This window comes from Hakea prostrata, chromosome 11 (genome assembly GCF_041222555.1).
Source record: "Hakea prostrata isolate BN-2017 chromosome 11, UWA_Hpros_2, whole genome shotgun sequence".
Classification (NCBI taxonomy): domain Eukaryota; kingdom Viridiplantae; phylum Streptophyta; class Magnoliopsida; order Proteales; family Proteaceae; genus Hakea; species Hakea prostrata.
The window spans coordinates 13,167,971-13,184,595 of record NC_142610.1 but is presented as its reverse complement, the minus strand read 5'-3'; the positions used below and the strand labels follow the sequence as shown (position 1 = coordinate 13,184,595).

Genomic DNA, 16,625 nt, shown 5'->3' with positions numbered 1-16,625 from the left:
AACAAATTTATATATATATATATATATATATATATATATATATATATATATATATATATATATATATATATATATATATATATATATATATATATATATATTCATACAATATTTATTTATATATATATAATATTTATTTATTTATTTGGGGTAGGGATCAATATTTTATGTGTGTTCTTTAATGAGGTAAATCAACATCTAATTTCTGTTTGTTCTTTTTATCCAATCCAATAAAATGGGAGAACTCTGTTGAAGATTTGATGTTGGAAGATGAATCTGATTAACCACAGCCAATAATGCAGAAGGTGGATACCTAGTCACTTTCATCTCATTTGGTTGGCCAGTGACTGAGACTAATCAAACTAAGAATAAAAGTTTTAAATGGAAAGCAAACTATAGATCTCCACGGTCTATATTAACTAGCTTTACCTGGAAATCTCTCCTCACATGAGTTCTAGCTCCAAATATTGATCACCATGGGAGAAGAAGCGAAAGAAACTACTCATCACATAGTCATTCTACCCTCACCAGGGATGGGTCACCTTATTCCAATGGCTGAGATTGCAAAGCGAATTGTTCTCTATCACCAGTACTTCTCAGTAACCTTCGTTATTCCTCGTGAAGGTCCTCTTCCCAGAGCCCAGAAAGAAGTCTTAGATTCCCTTCCCAAAACCATACACTCAGTGTTGCTCCCACCTGTTAATCTTGATGACATTTCTTCAGAAGTACCTCATGAAATCCGTATCCGTCACATCCATTGTCGTTCTCTTCCCTTTCTTCGTGAGGTACTGAAGGAGCCTAGTATCACTTCTCGTCTCTCTGCATTAGTTGTTGATCTCTTTGGCATTGACGCATTCGTAGTGGCCAAAGAGTTCAAGATCTTGTCTTACCTTTTCTTTCCTTCTACGGCTATGTCGTTGTGGTTGTACTTCTATTTGCCAAAGTTAGATGAGATGTGTTCTTGTGAGTATAGGGAACTACCTGAACCGGTGAAATTGCCTGGGTGTGTACCGGTTCATGGAAGTGATTTATTTGAATCAATTCAGGATCGAATAAATGAATCCTATTCCTTTCTTCTAAGCCTCTGTAAACATGTCATAGAGGCTGATGGTGTTTTATTGAATAGCTTCATGGATTTGGAACCGGGTGCAATCAAGGCTTTTATGGAAGGTGCAGAGCTCTCCACACCACGGGTCTATCCGGTTGGACCACTCATAAGGACCGGTTCAGGAAATGAGGGTGATGTACATGAATGCCTGAATTGGTTGGATGATCAACCAGATGAGTCTGTTCTGTTTGTTTCGTTCGGAAGTGCAGGAGTTTTGACACCAGAGCAACTAACTGAATTGGCCACAGGATTGCAGCAAAGTGAGCAAAGATTTCTATGGGTTATCAGAAGTCCGAGTCGTAAATCTGTGAATGCTAACTTCTTTGATTCCCAAAGCATTGAGGATCCGTTTTTGCACTTACCAGAAGGGTTCTTGGAAAGGACCAAAGGAAGAGGGTTTGTGCTTTCCTCGTGGGCTCCTCAAGTTCAAGTGCTTCGCCATGGTTCCACTGGAGGGTTCTTGACTCACTGTGGGTGGAACTCAACTTTGGAGAGCATTGTCCATGGTGTGCCCTTGATTGCTTGGCCACTCTTTGCAGAGCAAAAAATGAATGCTGTGATGCTAGTGGAGGACATAAAGGTGGCACTGAAGGCCTAAAGAGAGAGACGATGGAGTTATTGGGAGTGAAGAGATTGCCAAGGTTGTGAGAAGCCTAATGGATGGAGAAGAAGGGCAGAGAGTAAGAAACAGGATGAGGGAGCTCAAGGACGCAGCAGGGAGGTCGTTAAGTAAAGAAGGTTCTTCAACACTGTCATTCTCGGATGTGGCACAAAACTGGAGAACCTAGTCACCATTGTGTTATTGTGGAGTTTGGACCTATGTCTCTGTGGTGAAGACTAAATCTCTTTAACAATAAGATATGATCAGACTTCATATCATGAATAACACCAATATTGGTCTTAGCAAACTAGCAAGTAATACAAAAGTGTGTTTTTTTTTTTTTTTGGAGTTCAGATCGTTCTGTGGTGCAATTACTATGTCTCTGCATTTTACATGTGGATCTATATTTGGTTTTGGCTTGAAGTTGTCTAAACCTGAGTTTAGGCCATTCAATTACCAAAGTAGTTGGTAGGGAGTTTCATTCTATTCGTCTTTCTTTGTGTTTCATGGCAACATTTCAATGATTTAACACGGAAGTGTGGGGACAAAATTTAGATCATCTACCCTGCTAGTGGGTGGGGGTGACCTCAAGAAAAAAAAAGTGGCTTGTTCTTGTAGCTTGTTTTACCAAGTGTCTGCCACATTATTGGCCTCCTTGAAGGTATGTTGGAAGCAAATGGGTTCAAAGGAATGAGAAAGATGTATGATGTCTTCAATTGCGAATTTGATTCTCCAACCTGGTTCGTTGTTTTAATTTTAAGAAACCGAATGACCCTGAGGTTGTCACCCTCCAAAATAATCTTTGGCCCTTCTCCCATAAAATTGCTTCACATTTTGCCAAAGCCTCCGCCACCCTAGTTGTTGTAGTTCTATAGTACTTACCAAAGCAGAAAATGAGTTGTCTACTAGAATTTCGAGCAACGCCTCCCCAGCCTGCCTTATTTTGATTGAGATAATAGCAGCCATCAAGGATTATTTGGCCCATCCTTAAACTGGTGGGTTCCATTTGATGTGTTGAAGTTGATTTCAAGCTCTGTTGCTTTGGCGTGTTTTCTTTCGGTTCACTTGCTAGCTCTCTAGCTCATTCTGTTTTTTCCTCCCTTGCTCCCTCTCAGCCTTTCCCTTGCACCCTCTCCTTGAAACCTCTACTTTCCCCTGTTTACTCACCTTGTTTCCTCTCCCTGAAACCTACATTGTTTTAGCTCTATTTCTCACCATGCCTCACCGTATACCCCCACTGTCTCCTAGCCCTCCTCACTTCCCTGAACCACCAGATGATGACAATGCCGTCTCAGTTGACGATGAACTTGATGAGCTTGAAACTCACGGACCTTCTCCAATCCTTTTGGGTAACGTTATTGTTAGTAAACCTTACCGCCAACAAGTTGTCATTAGAGCTCTGATACAAGCCTAGAACACCCAGTTCGGTGTACATGACGTCCCTCCTCTGCAACACCACCGCTTCTTATTCCACTTCTAGCATGAGATGGATATGCTAAACATTCTTGAAGAAGAGCAATTGGCTTGTAGCCGGAAATCTCCTTGTCTTGGGGCAATGGAAAGGTAACATTTCTCTCCCAAATGATACCACGACTTTCTGGATACAACTCCACCATATTCCTACGGGTTTCCTTTATGTGGAGTTCATTGTTAAACTAGCTAACAAGATGGGACTTGTCACCAAAGTAATGCTCATTCGTGGATCCCAGTTTGGTGTTCCAGTAAACTATATTCGATGCCGCACTAGATCAACATCACTCAACCTCTCATAGTCACTATCCCTCTCATAGGTCGTTGTGGTTATATTTGCAATATTGAAATTAGATACGAGACTACCACAGTTCTACACTTTTACTACTTTTGTGGTCTTATCAGTCACAATGACCGTCGTTGTGAGCCTCTTTTTTGGTTGTGACACCCTCACCAATCCCAACATGGTTGTCGTTCTGTTATTCAATGCCCCCAAGCCTCTCGCCCAACATTTGGGAATCATTCTCGGGTACTCCACCTCTGGGCCGATTATTAGAAGAAACTTTGTACTCCATTGTTCACACCCCCTTCCTATCACAATGTTAGAAACAGAATCACCGCCAACTTGGCAAGTCACCCCTTGGGCCATCCAAACCCTAATTCTCACCGGGGGGTTAGGGACAATACCGGACAGCCTACTGAACGCCTTGCACACCTGCCACCTGCTCCTACTCTACCATCTCAATGGTCCCAATATCACACCCCACCCTGTGATACACCACTCAGCCGGATTTGGTCATATACCCGAATACCCATGGGGGTGATACATTGCAAGACCTAAGTTAATTCAGTGACAATTCCATACAACATGTGATATAATAAAATCAAACGGACAAGAATAAATCAAGTTTCTCAAATAAAGTTATCAAATCTGAAATAATGATTACAATCATTCACTACTTCAAATAAAAATAAATAAAACATCAGAGTTTTGAAAAGAAAAGATAATAGTTTTATTCGTAGCAGAAAAATAAATTAAACTAATTCTCTAATGGAATCCAATCACATAAGGACAGTCTTAACATAGACATGAAACTCCATGCGTGTCCACTTCTTTTTTTGTCACTCTTTCAAGAAGATATGTCGACAATGAATCCTTCATTTGGAAAAAGTCCTCATAACATGCAATATAATCTAATAGAAAAATATATATAAAAATGAGTGAGTTCAACAGAACTCAGTGATGTCAACTCAACATCATATCATGCATTCATTTACAAGATTTCACACCACACATCTAACATGAATATCGATAATGTAATTAATGATAATGATATGATATATGAATGATTATAATATTATGCTCATAACTCTATAACTCTATCATGATGTCTCTATGGTAGACATGCATTGAGTCATACACCAGTCTTCTTTGAGCGGTCTCAGTCACTCTTCCCTCACGGCACTCAAGCACGTCTGTTGGGTTCTCCGCGGTTTTTCGGTAAAGTTCTGTCAAGCCATGGTTGGGGATTAGGTCACCACTCTCTCACATCACCATTGGTATAAGACTAGCGCTTGTCAAGGATAATCCTAGGCCCAATGCAAAGTCATACGATCTCGTACTACATATGGTCCGGATACTTCCCCTATGGCATCAACCAACTCGGTTCAGTATCCTTTTCCACCTATGAATGGAATCCTCAACGGGAGGCATCTGTTGGATCCCATTCCTTAACCCAACGGTCGTCCACATATAATGGACAAGATGTTCTCCATGTCCTCTCAAGGGTTGGTTATCGGTCTTGAGCGCCCAGGAGTCCTTATCTATTATATGCAATAACTCTACCTCTCTATGATGATAGTGAGACTGCTTAACACACATGATCCATCCACTAACATCACGGGTTAACTGGCTTGAATACCCCTGCCGAAATGGTAATAGTACTTATGAGGTCACATAACCAAACATTTTTTGACATGTCCTAGGTATGTCAACCATAATCAAAGAAAGCACCAAGGGCACCATAGGAATGCATCCCATACCACACCCACTGGTGTCCAATGACGGAAACGTCAAAAAGACATTTCTCATTCCCCAATCACAATCTAAACAATCATATAAGGTCACTAGGGTGAACCCACAACCCTAGTAAGCAAAATAAAATAAAAGGAGTAATTTAATTCAACATCATCTATATATTTTCATATCAAAAAAATAAATAAATAAAAAAAAACTCAATCCAGATCGCTGCCTTTTCTTCACGAATAACATGTGCAGGTAGCCTAGGAGAAGAGAAGCAAGCTACCCTATTTACCTCATCCATCTCATACATTCTCATATCACCATTCAAAGAATATTGAAAGATAGAAGACATAATCACAAGATAATACTATAGCAAGTCATTATACATGTAATATAAGGTTAAGTATATTTTTCACCTTCCAACTAGATTCATTTCTACAAAGATCAGTAATTTCTTCCCACAAGAAGGTAACAAAAAGATAATTTACTCCAATCATACAAGAGAATTAACAAAAATAAAATAGAAGTAATTGGTTTAATCATCTATGATGATTCATCCTTCACTCCTAGGTTATGGTTCTTTAGTGCCCATTGCCACAGGAACCAAGCCCTTTGTTTAGGAGTCCTGATCTTATAGTGATTATTCATAATGTGGCAAGATGGATATCTGATTCAAATTTCCTTTGTTCTTGACGAATTGTGATGCTTATATCCTGAAAAAATAAATGGTTCCAAGTTTCGTCGGAAATTTTTGCTAATAATTAACGACCAATTAATGTAAGACGTGTAGCGTTACCATACCGAATTACTGTACCTTTTCTACACCTTATTTAATTTTTTTGTTCTTAGTAAATTATTTTTGTATCAGACACCAACAATTGCAAGGCTCATTTAAACATCATATATACTACAGAGGTGTCAATAATGTGAATCTTAAAGCTCTACCTTAGCTTCACAAGATAAACACCAGACTTCACTCTTCAACATAATGGAGGAGAAACATTACATGCTACAATGTTAAATCAGCCCTGGATTTTTGTGCCACTTCAGAGAGTGACAGTGTTGAAGAACCTTCTTCGCTTAACACCCTTGCTGCCGCATCCTTGAGCTCCTTCATCCGACTTCTTACTCTCTCCCCTTCTTCTCCATCCATTAGGTTCCTCACAATCTTGGCAATCTCTTCTCTCACAATTATTCCATCTTCTCTCTCTTTAGGCCTCAGTGCCACCTTCTTGTCTTCCACTAGCATCACCGAATTCATCCTCTGATCTGCATAGAGTGGCCAAGCAATCAGAGGCACACCATGAACAATACTCTCTAAGGCTGAATTCCACCCACAATGAGTCAAGAACCCTCCAGTAGAACCATGGCTTAGCACTTGAATCTGAGGAGCCCATGAAGGCACTACAAGCCCTCTTCCTTTGGTCCTCTCCAAGAACCCTTCTGGTAGATGTGAAAATGGATCTTCAATGCTCTGGGCATCAAAGAAGTTGGCATTCACAGATTTACGAGTTGGGCTTCTAATAACCCATAGAAATCTTTGTTCACTTTCCTCCAATCCTACAGCCAATTCATTTAGCTGCTCTGGTGACAAAACTCCTCCACTCCCAAACGAAACAAACAAAACAGACTTATACGGTTGATCATCCAACCATTTGAGGCATTCATTTACATCACCCTCATCTCCTGAACCGGTGAGCGGCCCAACTGGGTAGACCTGTGGTTTGCACAAGTCTCCACCTTCCATCAAAGCCCTGATAGCACCCGGTTCCAAATCCACGAAGCTATTCAGTAGAACACCATCAGCAAATACGCTACCTTTAGAGAGGTCAAGAAAGCATGAATAGGCCTCATTCTCCCGAACCTGAATTGCCTGAAACAGATCACTTCCATGAACAGGTACACACCCGGGCAATTTCACCAGTTCTGGTAGATCTCTATACTCACAAGAATACATCTCATCTAGCTTTGGCAAATAAAAGAACAACCACAGTGACATGGCTGAAGATAAATAGAAAAGGTAAGACAAAACCTTGAGTTCCTTGGCGACTTTAAATGCATCAATGCCAAATGGATCAACAACTAGGGCAGAAAGAGGAGACGTGATCATAGTTAGGTCCTTGAGTACATTCCGAAGAGAGGGAAGAGAACGAGTCACGATGAGACGAATGCGAACTTCGAGAGGTGCATCAGAGGAGAGATCATCAAGATTAACAGATGGGAGCAACACAGAATTAATGGTTCTGGGGAGGGAATTCAAGACTTCTTTCTGGGCTTTGGTTAGAGGACCATCACTTGGGATAGTGAAGGTAACTGAGAAGTTGTGATAGAGCACGAGTCGTTTTGCGAACTCGGCCATTGGGATAAGGTGACCCATCCCTGGCGAAGGTAGAATGACAATGTGAGTAGCTTCTTTTGCTTCTTCGCCCATGGTGATCAAAATTGGAACAGGTATTGTTGTGATGAGAGATTTACAGGTAAAGCTGGTTAATATATAACTCAAGACTTTTTAATTAATTGCACAATTATTATACCTATTCTCATAATCTTGATTATTTCATGCGAAGTTGTACTTTGGATTTCACCGTGTAGTTTTCTCCGCTTTCTCCGCCATGTTGCGTGAAGGAAACCACTTCCAAGACTTTATTGTTTTGCTTTCCTACACTTTTCTCATTTCTCCTTCCAAGTTCCAACTTTCTGTCATTTTCTCTCTGCCTACAGTGGCTCTCTTCTGCACCGTCTTGTCTCTTCTCTGCACAGTGAACGAATGGCAAACGGTAAGGGAATTGTGATAACCGACTCACCCCCGGTGTCGCCCCCACCGTCCTTTGGCCGAATGCATGCTCATGCATCCACAGCCGTGGCTGATTATACCTCTCTCCTCTGCAACTGCTTTACTGCAATCTGTGCACAGTGAAGCAAATAAATGCAGCAGGCTCTCAGTGGAAGCGATTGACTCTGAAAATACTGCTGCTCTTCCTCCCTCATTTTATGAATCTCCACCCGTGCATGGGTGCTGAAGGCTCACGGGTAGACATGAAAATATTAAGTTGGACTATAAGGGACCTTGGAGGCACAGTTCAAATGCTATGGAATTTATCCCAACGTAACAATATTGACGTAATTTTTTCTATGAAGACCAAGTGTGAAGCTTGGTAAGCAACTCAGCTAGATAATAATAGTAGGAATATAACAAACCAAAATTGGCGAGAAACAACTAAGTCGCGAACAAAATGAAAGTTGATCTCTACATATTTGGTACGAGCATGAAAAATCGGATTTGTTGTCATATAGGAGCAGCTAGTAAAAAGACACCGATCTCACCTTATTCGAACCCAAACTAATTCAGTAGCAACAGAAGCTATGGCATGATACTCAGCCTTAGCGGAAAAACAAGAGAGAGTCTGTTGCTTGTGAGAATACCATGCAATCAGATGGTTTAATTCCAAGTGAGATATGAAACCAGTAGTAGAATGATCACCATTGGTGCCAACCAGTAGTAGAATGATCACCATTGGGGGCACCAGTCCAATCTACGTCAAAATATCCAGCTTGAGTAAGGAAGACTTTCTTGAAAGAAAAAGTCTCAAAAGTTCCCTATAGATAGTGCAAAATTCGCTTTACAACATTCCAATGATCATCCAGAGGAAAATGTATAAACTGGGAGACATAATTAACTGCAAAAAGCAATATCTAGACAAAGTATTGGCAAAAGCAATATCTAGACAAAGTATTGGCAAGGTATTGAAGAGTTCTAATTAACTGCAAAAGCAATATCTAGGCAAAGTATTGGCAAGGTATTGAAGAGTTCTTATGGTATGTCGATACTTTGTCCCATCCCCTAAGGGTGTACCATCAGAAACATAAAGCAAAACTCTAGAGGCTATAGGAGAAGCCATAATCTTGGCTTCACTCATCTTGGTATGATATATATATATATATATATTCAATAAGCCACATCAAATTTTTTCTAGGGATCCAGTGAAGGGCATCGGCAGATTCATTAAATTGGGAAAAACTATGTAGATCAAAGGAAAATGGAGGACTAGGTTTTCAAAACTCAACGCTCCATAATCAAGCTTTGTTTGTTGCATTTGGTCCCAACCTGATTCCTTCTTCTCTACCTTTATTAAATGAGTTTATTTCCCACAATGTTCTTTCTTGGAGGCACAGGTAAGTCATTAGCCTAGCTGGGGCTGGAAAACTACTCTGTGGGGTTTGGAGGCTCTTAAAAAAGGGTTAGGATGGACTGTGGAAAGGGGACATCTAATCTGTCCATGGAACGAAAATTGGGTGCCGTGTGAGTATGGTATGGTTCCTGCAAAATCATTACAATTCCCTTCCCCACAGTTTTCTTTTTCAGATTTCATTGATCAAGATAACATGACATGGCGGATAGATATGCCATGGAAGACCCATTGATTCAGGGCAATCTCATATAATCTAAGTATGACTTCAGTGCTAAGTATTTAATGCACAACATGTGAAGCCGACGGTCGAGACCGAAATCTTGACCGAAATTTTAATCTCAACCGTACATTTTGATGTGTGCATAAACTAAAATGGATGGTTCTCGACCGTTGACTTCATGGTGCTGCGCATTTAGCACTGAAGTGAAGCTCCAATAGAGGATGATGGTTCCCTACAGCTGTAGGATGATGTACTTGACGAATGTGGCCAAGATGGAGTTAATGTAAAACCATTTGGGAATCAGTTGGAGGATCTGGTAGTGCTAATCTGGTGTGATGCAAGTTTTGTGCCATGAAGCTCAAATGGAGGACTCGGTTTTTGCATTGCTGACATCAATAGGAGAGTTGGTGGAAGCAGTCTCCCGTCCATTTCGTATTCCAATGTGCAATAATGGTAGAAGCTTATTGTATAAGGGACATCACGCGGTTACACATGGATTGCAATACATTTTGATAATGCTAAGTTTGGTGTTGTTCCTACAGAATCGGTCTATTTGTGTCAACACATCCTTAATGATGTATTTTGCTTAATTGAACCATTTGTGCACGTAAGGTTTTTTGGTGAACCGTGTAGCACACCTTAGGGGGCCAAGATGCCAATAACTATGGATTGGATGAAGGCTATATATATATATATATATATATATATATATATATATATATATATATATATATATATATATATATATATATCATGCATTTAATATGCTTCCACATTAATTAATTAATTAATTAATATACCATTTAATTCATATAATTTTAAATACCTCATGCATTTAATATGTGCCTGTAATTTTGAATATTTCATGCAAATGTTTTTAATTACTAAAATGTCATTTGTATTAAAAAGGGAAAGATATTTACAACTATAATATGATACACAAGTTATAAGTAATTAAAAACTCTCATTCCAACATCAATAGTTGCCTATAAAACACCCAACCTCACAGGTTCCTCAAATATAAAATCCGCGCATACACACATCAATTAAAATCAATTGTAAGGACAACCAGAGGCATCCCAATCTAATTCACTATTGATGATTGCCGACCAAGGGGAATTTACATCTGAAATTTGAAGTCTTTGCCGCAGAACCAGCCAGGAAGTTTGCTGCAGTGTTTGTCTCTATATGACAATGAGGGATCTTCCACTCAATTTCATCCAAAAAATCCCCAATCCCTCTCCATCTTTGAGGAACACACTATGGAATGCACCTCCATTGGATCAGAAATACCACCATCACAGAATCATATTTAACCCAAAGTCAGGTGAAGCTCAGTTTACAAACCCACTCCAACCCATATAATAATGCGTCAAAGTTGGATTTCACCCCCAAGAACACTTAGAAAGACCTTGGAGCCCTTGCCATGTCGTCCCTAAACAGCCCTCCTGCTCTTACCTTTCCAAGGTTGCCTAAAGAGCTGCCACCCATGTTTAGTTTAACCCAACCCTGGAGCATTCCAAAACACCTCCTATGATTCTACAACATCACTGGTCTGCACTCTCAATCCCAAAGAGCGAGAGTGCAGCAACATATTTTGTGTCAAATGCCTACCATGAAGTGAATAGACTTGTTGCCTCATGTCCCTAAACACTTGGAACATAACCTATTCCCGCAAACGAGAGGACAATCCTCAAATCGTTTCAGATTCCGAAGCATCCAAATGTAACAGAGAACCAACACATATCCATTCAACCAAGCGTTACCCAAACCACACCTTTTTAGATTGATTCAGCCACCAGGATATCGAGTCTTGAATGGAGTCTTTATTCTCCAACTGAATACCGAAGCAAGAGGCAAAACGTGACCAACATTGTTTTGCAAAGAGACGTAATAACAGGAGGTGAAATAGAACTTCCTTCCAACATCGAGAAGACTTCACTATTGCATCAACAACAATCTTTCCATGTAACATTTTCCAACGAAATAGGGGCAGTAAGTGTGCTGTGTGCATCCTAAATAGCTGATTTCCGGCTAATTTTTGCTGCCGTTTTTCTACTCAATTCTCATGTTGACTTCAGCTTAAGTTATCTCATCCATTTAATATGCTTTGTAGTAATAGAATCACTTTAGAATTCTTCATCTGCCAGCCCTATGGAAAGGACAGGCTTCAAGTCTAATTTTCATCAAACTATTCAAGTTTATCAGAAAAATTCAATGCGGTGAAAACTATGCTTTTGCAATCTTCTGTATTCTTCTTTTTGTTACTACCATTCCAAATCATGTATTCTCTAACCTAACTAATTAGAGTTATTGCATTAAAGCTTCGATCCCTAACCCCCCCCCCCCTTTTTTTTAATACAAATTAAAGGTATTGATAAGGTTGTTTATTATTTTCTTCAACAATTGTAGTTGATTGACTGGTATCAGTGGATGTCGCTACTTGCAGTGAGGAACGCACCTCCGGAGGGTGCACTGATGATGCATGCCATCTCTATGTTTAGATATTTATTGGCCAAAAGTTATTGGAAAAGTGTACCCGGACAATTGTGTACATACAGTTATCCATATTGATGTAATATGTTATAAAATAAGATTTTAAAATTAATAAATGAAGTGATAGAAGTTGACCTTTTTACTGCAGGGCAACTAAGGAGAGGTTCTTGCCAATCATGGATCACATCAAGGCTCGACTGCAAGGAAGGGAAGTTGCTTTCCCAAGCTGCCAGAGTGGAGTTGGTTATCTCAAGTTATGACGATTCATAACTTCTTTGTGTATTAGTGGCTCTCTTTGGTTGTTTCTCAGGTGGAGCAATGGATGCATATGTTATTTTGTCTGAAAGGATAGGTCAATGCAAACCGATGATTGTATGGCAGCAGTTCGTTCTTTATGCGGTCGAAAGTTATGGATAGAGACTAACTTGGTGTTTGTTGTGATGGCTATACATGGTGTTCCAAGTCCTTTAGTTTGTACTTTAACAATGGTATGTGTTGGTGATATTCCAATTAGTTCAATTCAATTAATTGAAGGGGGAAAGATTCCTTACCTGGATTCGCTTTCCTTTTTGTGAAGTATTCACAGCGGAAGTAAATCTGAATCAACGTTCTTGTTCCACCACCAAATCTTTATCGGGATGATTCCACAATCACAAAAAAAGTGAAGTATTTCCACAACCCAAATGTCGTGTGGAAAAAAGATGGAAGGGAGATCTAAGGCAAAGGAAGGAAACATCCACTAGATTTCTATAAACACACTCACTTATGTAAACACACTCACTTATGCGGTGGTTACCAAAATCTATAACCCTATTTTGTAACCGCCCTAATAGTGAGTTTTCAAATTTGCCCTTGGGCATTTGATTTATTAATTATATTAATAAATTCCAACAGTATGATTTGACAAGCTATTCAAAGGGTATAGAGTGGAAGATTATTATTTGTTTTAAGTGCGGCTGATCCAGTTGCTGAATTTCTTGCAAAGTCAGCAGCCAAGGATTAGACTTCGATCCCTACTGGGAAGTGGCCTGAGCATATTCAAAGGTTTAGGTTTGGTTGAGTCTAATAGCCTTGCTTTATATGGAGTTTTGGACGAACCTTGTTTTGCTTTATTTAAAGATAAAGCAACCAGTGAGAATGGGTGTATTTGGGGCAAATGATGTTGCAGAATTGAATGGTTTGGTTCTTGTGTGTAAGTCTTCATAATAGGGTCATACTAACGCATACAACATGAGATATTTATTGATGACGTTGCCTCTCTACTATATAGGCTTGTGGGTTTATATATGTCTACAATAATTGTAGACATTGTAATAAACTCATGTCTACAATTATTGTAATAAACTCATTTGGGTCTTCCATTTGTTTGTCACCTGCAAGAGAGACTCTGTGGAAGACCCATCTTCTCTTAAAACCTTAGCAGCAGCATCCTTGAGCTCTCTCATCTTGTTCCGGATCTTCTTCCCTTCTTCCCCTTCCATTAAGCTCTTCACCACTGTCCCAATCTCTTGTCGCCCTATTACACCATCTTCTCCAAATTTGGGCCTCAATGCCACTTTAATATCTTCAACCAGCATCACTGCATTCATCTTTTGTTCTGCATAGAGTGGCCAAGCAATCAAAGGCACACCATATACTAAGCTTTCCAATGTTGAGTTCCACCCACAATGGCTCAAGAACCCTCCAGTTGAAAGATTGCTTAGAACCTGAGTTTGAGGTGCCCATGAGGGAACCACTAGGCCTCTACCTCTGGTCCTCTCTATGAAACCTTTGGGCAAGAAAGGAAATGGGTCTTCCATGCTGTGATCTCCAATGTAGGCATCAGTTACTGCTACTTGAGATGGGCTCCTAACAACCCATATGAACCTTTGCTCGCTTAGTTCCAAACCTAAAGCCAGTTCAATCATTTGCTCAAGTGAGAGAGCCCCACCACTCCCAAAACATACAAAAAGAACTGACCCATGAGGCTGATCATCTAACCACCTCAAGCATTCCGGCTCATTATCTCCTTCCCTTGTACCATGCTGTACGAGCGGTCCAACCGGGTAAACCGGTGGCATGCCTGGGATTTCTCCTCCTTTCAAGGCCTTGATAGCCCTTGGTTCCAAGTCCATGAAGGTATTCAACATAACACCCTCAGCTAACCTGTAACGTTTGGCATGATGTAGAAGCCATTTGTAGGCCTCATCTGTTCTATCTTGTGCTGGATCGAGGAAATCTCTTCCATGAAGAGGTATACACCCAGGCATCGAAACTGGCTCGTGAAGATATCGGTACTCGCAAGAGTACATTGCATCAAATTTTGGCAGAAGGAAGAGCCATGATACCATCATGGCTGCTGTTGGGATGAACATGTAGGGAGAAACATTGAATTCCCTAGCAACATCAAAAGCATCTGTACCAAAGTGATCAACAACTAAAGCAACAACCGTAGTAGTGTTGATCAAGTTCTTCATTGTCTCACGAAGAGAAGGAACTGAACGGAACATAGTGAGATAGATACAAGTCTCCACCTTCACATCTTCACCAAGGTCATCAAGGTTTACAGGTGGAAGAAATATGGAATTTATTCTTTTAGGGAGAGCATCAAAGACTGCTTTCTGTGCTTTAGGGGAGGAACCATTGTTTGGAATGACAAAGGTGATAAAGAAGTCACGGAGGCGAAGGAGCCGCTTTGCAAATTCAACAAGTGGGATAAGGTGACCCATACCTGGTGCAGGTAGACATACAATATGGGGTGTTTTCTGGGCTTCTTCCATGGTGGTTTCAGAAAGATGTAGGTCTACCTTCTGAATTTCTTTTTAGGTGGACTAGCTATTAGCTGGAGAACTGAAGTGCTGAGATAGGTTGTGATAACTGAAGTGCTGAGTTAGTAGAGAAGATATTCTTCTTCTGTAAGAGAACAAGAGAAGCTATGGTTTATATAGATGAGACTAAAATTATAAATGGGAAAAATTTCCTGTGGTGTGGTATGCACACTTAACCTACCACGGAAGGGGACGAAATGACATGCATCGCCACCCACCATGGAGAACTTGTGCACGCATTCATCTTTGTGTGGGTACATGGGCTATGCTACTCAATAGAAAACTTCCCGTAATATTTATTACCCGGGTTTCAACTTTTAATTTTGCTTGAATTTTCATTTCGACCGTTGGCAGCAGATGCGTAAATGCACAGCATTCAAGCCTCCCCCTTATTACTCAGAGTCCTGCCTTTGTTCAGCTCTTTGGAGAAACCAAGGTTTATTCATCTATGGTGAAAAGAGAACATCAAAAGAAATATTAAATAGACCTTGACCCTTTGAGGCTCCATGAGACCGAGAATTGGATTAGTCCACACGTCCAATCATGAGATCACATCACTTTTTAACAGAGAGTTCTTCACATCTAAGTAGTGACAAAAAACCACTCTCCTCATTAGTTGTTTGTTTAACAAATTCCTATATACATTCTCTAATTGAGAAGCCTCATGGTGTGAAATTCATAATTCTATTAAATTATTTTTTTCTTCGAAGTGTAGTTTATTTTTATTTTTTAAGAAAAAGAAAAAGAAGTTACTTAGCTTAGGTAAGAGTGATTTGTATTAAGAGAAAATACAAAACAAATTGCAGCTGGCTTGCGCTACATGCATCAGCATAGCTGATGACTTGCACCCAACAACCAGGTTGATCTATTACTCTCACCTTCAACATTGTCATCAACAGATGGAGTAGTTCTATAGCTAGCATTGTCATCAACAGAAGGAGTAGTTCTATACCAAGCATTTCTAAGCATTCCACTCAGACTTAATTAGCATGAACCAACTTAGCATGTTGGTCCATCTGTAAAATCCTTGGCTGCAGCCCTAATAATATCCAAGGAGTTTATGTTGTTGTACTAGTAAACTACCACCACCACTAAATCACCTTCACTCAATCCAAACCCGCTTGAATTCTAACTCCTTTGCTCATCTTATACCTACCACCAACCTCCCAAACAAAGGTTATGATTGTCACTTTAAATGTGTAATTGAAATTTTCCAAGACTGATACTTCTGATAATGACGATGGTGTCATCTATTCAATTATTTTGAAAACAACTTTTGAACCCTTTGGGCAGTTCTAACCCACCAAACTCACCCCACCCCTTTGGGCACTCACCAACCACCATTGAAGCACAACCCAAGGAGTTCTGTGTTGTTGCACCAGATACACTGTCACCACCAAGTCTCCTTCAATTTAAAGTCTAAGTAATCTCCTTCAATCAAAAGCCGAGTATGCCCCAGTTCCTTTGCTCTTCGTACATTTGCCACCAACCTCCACACCTCCCATAAAAATAAAAAAATAAAAAGAGAAAGAAAGAGAAAGAAAGATAATTATTGTATATTTAGAGAAACTTTTTTTTATCATAATGATACCTTTTGATGGTAACATAATAGTATGTCATTATGAAGTTTTCGAAAACCCTTTTGAATCTTAACTATTAGGTCTTTTGGGAAGAAACTAATGGACAAATATTCTTACCTCCCAGAAAATT

General features: G+C 39.9%; 3 pseudogenes; 1 reads left to right on the top strand and 2 right to left on the bottom strand.

Annotated features, from left to right (window-relative positions):
* Positions 1-476: 476 nt before the first annotated feature.
* On the top strand, positions 477-1,896 carry LOC149000172 (hydroquinone glucosyltransferase pseudogene; annotated as a pseudogene).
* Positions 1,897-6,211: 4,315 nt separating this feature from the next.
* On the bottom strand, positions 6,212-7,633 carry LOC149000171 (hydroquinone glucosyltransferase pseudogene; annotated as a pseudogene).
* A 5,598-nt stretch (positions 7,634-13,231) lies between these two features.
* Positions 13,232-14,983, bottom strand: LOC149000170 (hydroquinone glucosyltransferase pseudogene; annotated as a pseudogene).
* Positions 14,984-16,625: the final 1,642 nt, after the last annotated feature.